Source organism: Dermacentor andersoni, chromosome 3 (genome assembly GCF_023375885.2).
Source record: "Dermacentor andersoni chromosome 3, qqDerAnde1_hic_scaffold, whole genome shotgun sequence".
NCBI classification, from domain to species: domain Eukaryota; kingdom Metazoa; phylum Arthropoda; class Arachnida; order Ixodida; family Ixodidae; genus Dermacentor; species Dermacentor andersoni.
The window spans coordinates 92,622,178-92,629,789 of record NC_092816.1 but is presented as its reverse complement, the minus strand read 5'-3'; the positions used below and the strand labels follow the sequence as shown (position 1 = coordinate 92,629,789).

At 49.0% G+C, this 7,612-nt stretch overlaps 1 non-coding gene across 1 annotated transcript; it reads right to left on the bottom strand.

The window, feature by feature from the left end:
- Positions 1–410: 410 nt before the first annotated feature.
- On the bottom strand, positions 411–485 carry TRNAS-GGA (transfer RNA serine (anticodon GGA)). Its single transcript has one exon. It is a non-coding gene; the product is annotated as a tRNA-Ser (tRNA).
- Between the last annotated feature and the right edge of the window lie 7,127 nt (positions 486–7,612).

Here is a 7,612-nt window from a genome sequence, read left to right as displayed (position 1 = left end):
CGGAAACCCGCAAGGTGGAGAGAAGTAATGAATAAAGGGAAAATCAGACATCCACCCGTTCGCAGCAATTGCTACAAAGGAAACCCATACGGGTTCCTCAAAGGAAAGCCTCATAGTTGAAGAAAAATTAGTCCTGGTCCGGGACTCGAACCCGGGACCACCGCCTTTCCGGGGCAGCCGCTCTACCATCTGAGCTAACCAGGCGGCTAGCAGATGGCAGGGCGAAGTCGAATTTGTCGACAACACGAAGCAAAGGCAAGAGTTTGACGTAGTAGTTCTGCGGAAACCCGCAAGGTGAAGAGAAGTAATGAATAAAGGGAAAATCAGACATCCACCCGTTCGTAGCAATTGCTACAAAGGAAACCCATACGGGTTCCTCGAAAGAAAAGCCTCATAGTTGAAGAAAAATTCGTCCTGGTCCGGGACTCGAACCCGGGACCACCGCCTTTCCGGGGCAGCCGCTCTACCATCTGAGCTAACCAGGCGGCTAGCAGATGGCAGGGCGAAGTCGAATTTGTCGACAACACGAAGCAAAGGGAAGAGTTTGACGTAGGAGTTCTGCGGAAACCCGCAAGGTGGAGAGAAGTAATGAATAAAGGGAAATAATAATAAGTAATAATAAACGGGTGGATGTCTGATTTTCCCTTTATTCATTACTTCTCTCCACCTATTAATGCTGATGTTTTAGTGAGGTAAGATGTTAATCGGCTCTTAATAACATTTTCTGCAATTTTTGAGAAAGGAGATAAAAGTGAGATTGGTCGGTAATTATTAAGATCATCATGACTCCCGCCTTTGTGAATGACGCACACCCTTGCCGTTTTTAACTGTTGCGAAAATATTAATTCTTCTAACTTTAGAGGAAGAAGAAGAAGACGCCGTTCGAAACGGCTGCGCTCACATCGGGCTACGTATGTTTGGTTTTTCGGGTGGACCACCTTCTGGGACCGGCCCGAAACGATCACCACCATCTCCAAGAAGTGGTCCGGCGCCTGTGGAGACCAACTGCAGGTCAGTCGGACCATATTTCGGCGTTTTACGGCCGATTTTCCACCTTCAGAACGTGCCGAGCAGCTAACCCTAACTTCAGTCAGGAGAGAGGCGCCGGCGGGCGAGCACGCATTTGAACATGGCGGCCTTAAGAACTCCGGCTGCGACATCGAACCCGCGACTTATTACAACGTCGCGACTTGAAGAACAGATGGATTTCACTGCATCTCAGGTGGGTGATGCAACACCGCAACACGAATGCAATAAGGCCGCCACGATCAACAACAACATGCAAAGCGCTACCGTGGTCAACGAAACGACCGCAGAAGCCGGATGGGAGCGCGTTCTTTCCCTGAAGGAAAAGAAAAATCTCGCTCAGCAGCGCCGCTCCGCGCAAGAAAGCGCACTCCCATCAGGTCCGACTACCAACTCGTCCAAACCCATGCCGCATCGCGGGCACCCACGACTCAAGCGTCTTCCGCCGCTACCGAAGAGTGACCTGAAGGTGGTCATCAGGCCACACCAAGGGCTACCACTCAAGAATGTTACCAGTCAGGCACTGGCAAGAGCCGTCATGGAGGCGTGCGAGGACAGAACCACTGACAACAATTTTATTCTAAGAATCAAGTCAGGTTCGAACATTGCAGTGATATCCACCCCGAATCGCGATACGGCCAAGGTCATGCAAGCCATTAAATCCTTGAACATCAACGGACGACAACACCCGGTCAATGCGTACGTTACGGCAGGAGAAGACACGACGCGGGGAGTAATCCACGGGATAGAAGCACACACCCCTTCTGACGTGCTGCGATCGAACCTACGTATCCGATCGCAGGGACTGGAGTTGATCGACGCAAGAATGATGGGCGACTCACAAAGTGCCTTGCTCACCTTCTACGGCAGCCGAGTGCCAAGGTGTGTTTATTACTTCGGGGGAGAGAAACTCTGCACACCCTACCGAAATGCGGTTCAATTCTGCCGTACCTGTGGCACCGTGGGACACCGCACCGACGTATGTCCACAGCCCGACGTACAGGTGTGCCGCTCGTGCGGGGTGCGGGAGCCTGCCGATGGACACACGTGCACACCCAAATGCGCCATTTGTGGGAGTGATCATGCAACGGGTGACTGCCGATGTCCCAAAAGACTAAAGCCAGTCAGGCAGGTATCAAGACCACGGCCAAAGAAACCAACGAAGACCCAGCTACGGTGGTTCGCCACTGAAGACGAGGACTCCGAGCTGGAGTTTCTTCCGGCCATGGATCGTCGCAGCCGCTCCAGAACCCGCTCGCCGTCGCGGAGCCGATCTTGTTCCGGGCAGCCGGGCCAGAGGAGACGGTCGGCATCCCGACCCAAGGTGCCTCAGCAACAAGATCACACAAAAAAGAAGGAGGCCCCAAGAAGCAAGTCACCAGGAATCCTACTGGCATGCAGCACCCCACAAAATAATCAGGTGAGCTGGGCGCAAGTCGCATCTCCCACTGCCAATGCTAAGAATACACCTACACCAATCACACAAAACCCAGAGTACAAGAAAATAGTAGAAGAAAACAAAATACTTCGAAACAGTTTAGCCGAGCTACGAGCCGAGTTTGAAGCTTTTAAGCGCACGGCAAACAACAGCACATCACAACAACCCATACAAATTGCGGACCACACTTCCAAATCACCACCACAAACATCACTGCAACAAAGTACCGCCTCCAGCACTCATTCGTTAACGCTGCAACAGTTAGCACAAAACATGCAACTAATGTTCGCAGAGCTACACAAACTCAAACGAATGGTAGAGGATGTGCAAACAAACGCCGCAGCTGTCCCCCGAAAGAGGGTCAGTCAAAGTCCGGGAGCTCCTACCAGGACACCGAAAGCTATAGAGCACACTGATAGCGACAGTAATATCCATGGATAATATGGCAAACAACACAAAGAGCGGACACATTGAAATCTGGCAATGGAATTGCTGCACGCTACGCACTAAATTGGCTAATTTCACGCACTACATAGAATCGGCCCCAATCCATCCCGACGTTATCTGTATTCAGGAAATAGGGAAACAAAATCAAAAACTCAAAGGCTACGAGCTTTATGCTCACCCTGACTACCCTCAAGTAGCCACCTTTGCCAAAAAGGATGTCGCGATTAGCGTAAATTATCTTTTCCGGGGACCTATTCAGCACCAGATAACCACGATTTGGCCGCAGAAAAGGGGCAAACCTAAAACAATTATTGTCAACGTTTATAGTTCTCCCCAAGAAAAACAGGCGGATTTTGAAAACGTGGTGGCCACCGCGGTGCGACTCGCTCAAGGTAGGGACAAATTAGTATTGTTAGGCGACTTTAACGCTCAACACTCAAACTGGGGCTACAGTAGAGTCAATCCCAAGGGCATATTATTAGCAGACGTTGTAGAGCGCTACGGACTTTTCCAGCTAACTCAACCGGATCTCCCAACGCGAATCGGGAACAGCGTGTCCCAGGACACTTCCCCCGACCTCACGTTCACCAACAACAAAAGTGAGACGCGATGGACGAACCTAGGTGAAAACCTAGGAAGTGATCACTATATCTTAAGCATATCGGTTAATGCAGCCAGGATTCGAAGAGCTATTGGCAAGGCAAGGCTATCCGACTGGACCAAATTTCGTGAAAAACAGAAAACAATCGGCAGCATAACAGACGTAGGAGAATGGGCCGAGCAGATCCGAGTTATTCACTCTAGGGTCACCAAAACAATTGAAACGACAACGGAGGCTCCAGCCGTGGATCGTCACCTGTTGCATCTCTGGGAAGCCCGGAGAGGCCTCACAAAAAGGTGGAAAAGGCAGAAGCTTAATCGTAAACTCAGGATACGGATAGCTCAGCTAGCGCAGGAAGCTAACGAATACGCACAAAAGTTAAGCGACAGCAATTGGCGTCAGTTCAGCGACTCGCTTCGGGGCACGTTGACTACAAAGAAAACATGGCGCATTCTTCGAAGTATGATTGACCCGGGAGGAACAAAAACAGTCGCGAATCGCACACTTAAGCTGCTTGAAAACGAGTTTGAAGGTCGGGAAGCTGACATGATAGACAAAATTAAAGAGATATACGTAGGAACTGTACCGACCGGGCAATCCACCAAACCCGTTTACGAAGGTCAGGACCTACCGGAACTGGACGCCCCCATAACCTTTGAAGAGGTTTACGCAGCGGCACACTCCTTCAAGAAAAACACGACCCCAGGGGTAGATCAGGTCACGAACGCAATGATTCGCAATCTAAGTGACGACACGCTAAAGAGCTTGACCAAATTCTTTAACGACACGGTCTGGACAGAGGACGGCGTCCTTCCAAAAGAATGGAAGGAAGCAAAAATTATTCTTATTCCAAAACCAAGTGAGCCTCGTAACATCAACAACCTTCGACCCATCTCCCTAACGTCGTGCGCGGGGAAACTCTTTGAAAAGGTTGTGCAGGTCCGGCTCTCGAACCACATAGAGCTAAACAACATGTTCCCCTCCAACATGTTCGGTTTCCGACCCCACGTGTCAGCGCAGGACATTTTTCTACTACTAAAGCACGAGTTCCTGCACCGCAACAGAGGGTCGGAAGATAAATTTGTACTGGCATTGGACATCGAAAAGGCCTTCGACAGCATCTCCCACCACGCTATTCTGGAGGGACTGGAAGCGGTGAACTGCCGATCGCGAATTTATAACTACGTGCGCTCGTTCCTCAGCCACCGCACGGCCACAATCGGATTAGGCTCCACGAGGTCCGACACCTTCAACTGTCCCGACAGAGGTACCCCTCAGGGAGCTATACTCTCTCCACTGCTATTCAATGTAGGGATGAGAAAGCTAGCCCTGGAGCTAGATAAGCACCCGAAACTCGGTTGTGCGATATATGCCGACGATATCACGTTCTGGGCTCACCAGGGGTCCTACGGGGACAAGCAAGAAACCCTTCAAAAGGCCATAGACGCAGTCGTGGAATACGCGAGGGCGGCGGACATGGCATGCGCACCCGAAAAATCGGAATTCATTCGGGTGCGTGCGAAGTACGCAAGAAAGGACTGGGTGCCGCTCACTTTGACTCTCGACGGGGTGCCAATTCGTGAAGTGGAGACACTCAGAATATTGGGGATGTGGATACAGCAGAATGCTGGAACATCTCACACCCTACAAAAACTAAAGGCGGTCACAGGAAACGTGGCCAGAATGATAAGGAGAGTGGCAAGAAGCAGAGACGGCCTAACTGAGGGAGAGACCATCAGCCTGGTTCACGCATTCGTAATTAGCCGACTCACATACGCCCTTCCGTATCAGGCCTTGACACCAAGAGATTAAACAGGCAAACGCAATAATAAGAAAAGCCTTCAAAGCCGCCCTTGGTCTTCCCGAATGCACTAGCACAGAGAGATTCGAGGGACTGGGCCTGCACAATACTTTTGACGAGTACGCAGTCGCGACGTTATATGCCCAGAAAGAAAGACTTTGTTCTTCAACTCAGGGCAGGGAAGTATTGGCGAGGTTAGGCTTTCCCCTGAGACCCCAGTATTGCGGAGAGGAAACGGCACAGATAGACCGCAATGTTCGATCGCACATCGCGGTGGCCCCAATTACCAAAAACATGCACCCCAAGTACCATCCCGGACGACGCAGAGCAAGGGCAAAGACCCTTCACAAACGTTTCGGCATGGGACCGGGGGTGTATTATACGGATGCCAGTCGAGCCAGCTCAGACACTTTCAGCATAGTCTCTACATGCAACAACAACATAACAACGGCATCCTTCAAAACCTCCTCGGCATGCGTGGCAGAGGCTGCAGCCATCGCCTTGGCCATTCAGGACGCCGAGCGTCAAACCAATTCGGCTGTCATATTAACCGACTCACAAGCGGCCTGCCGCCTGTTTTTACAAGGAACGGCACCCAAATCAATAATCAAAATTTTAGGCACTCAACTAGAGGGGCACCACACTATCGTCTGGTGTCCGGCACACGAGCGACTGGCAGGAAACGCTAGGGCAGACCGTATTGCTCGAGGTTTGAACGTCCGAGCAACGGCATGGCCTAGCGACGTCCTTCCACCGAATTCTTGTGACATCCTCCTACAGCAAAGGCAGGAGCGGAGACGTTTTGGACATCCTCACTCCGATTTAAACAGCGAACAGGAGAGGGACTGGCGTCGTATTCAGACGAATACATACCCCAACCTGCACCACCTACACAGAATACACCCCACGAGGTTCACTGACGAGTGCCCGTGGTGCAAAGACACACCCACACTAAAACACATCACATGGGAGTGCCCCAGGAGGCCGCCGCACATAGACAGTCCCATATAACACCAACATCCACTAATGAGGAATAGGCAGTGGGAGGCATGGCTTGCGGACGAGGGTCGGGAGAGCCAGTTGGCTCTTCTGGACCAAGCCCAGCGAGCCGCTCGTGCCAGTGGGGCCCTGGAATAGGGGCTCCAACCATCGTGCCTTATTTTATTTAGATTGAATAAAGTTTTACTCTCTCTCTCTCTCTCTAACTTTAGGTTACAATTCACCAGGACGGGTGCAACTACATTAGTTCTAGCTTTTACTGCTTCCGCTTTAATATCGTCAGTTCCAGTAGAAGAATAATGTTTTAGTTGAGACACGTACTTCTATATCTCATATAGCGTCGTCTGCTCGAGATAGCTGCCGAACAATTAAGCAGATAGTGAGCAGGGTCTGGACCGGTAGAGGTAACATTGTTATTATCACATACAGTTAGAAAATAATTATTAAATTTATTTGACAAAGAGGCACCGCTATAAACCGTGCCGTCGATCTTAATCTTGTTTGGTATTGATGGATTAGTTTTCAAACGCAATTTATTGAAAACTTTCCATATTTGCTCCGGGGTATGTTTCTCAAAAAACATCTTGGTATAATATTCTTTCTTAGCTTTCTTCAAGTCAGAACTTAGTTTATTTCTCTTATTTTAAAAGTACCAAGTAAGTTTAAATTTCTACTTTGTAAAAACTTGGCGGAAAGTTTGTTTTTATGAACAATTCTATTGTAGACTTCTATATTTATCCAGGGCTTTCTCGACCTGTTGTGTTTCGTACGACGAGTCAGTGGGAAAGCAATTTCGTGTACCGCTATATCTTTTTTTAGGAATATATCGTAGCAAAGGCTGGGGTTTGTTTCTTTGTATATTTCAGACCAGCCCAACTGAAGGGCTAATTCGTAAAAATGGCTCAATGTTTTCTCATTATATTTTCTGTAACAAGAATGTTGTGTCGAAATGTTTAACTATTGTTTATGAATAGGCAGGATAACAAAAAAATGGAAGATGGTCACTGATATCAGAAGCTAGTACACCAGAAATAACATCAGAACATAGGAAATCCGTGAAACACAAGTCAATACTAGTTTCACGATATTCAGTTATTCTTGTCGGTGCCGTAATTGCATTCTCACAATTATATCTTGACAAAATATCAGATAGGTCTCTAGACGCCACACTACCTGATTTAATGTCAATGTTAAAATCACTGAGTAAAACAAGCGAGTTGTTAGTGTTAGCAATGCACTGAAGTGTATCCCCTATATACGACAAAAAGTTGCCGATCTTTCCGCAGGGAGGCCTATAAGT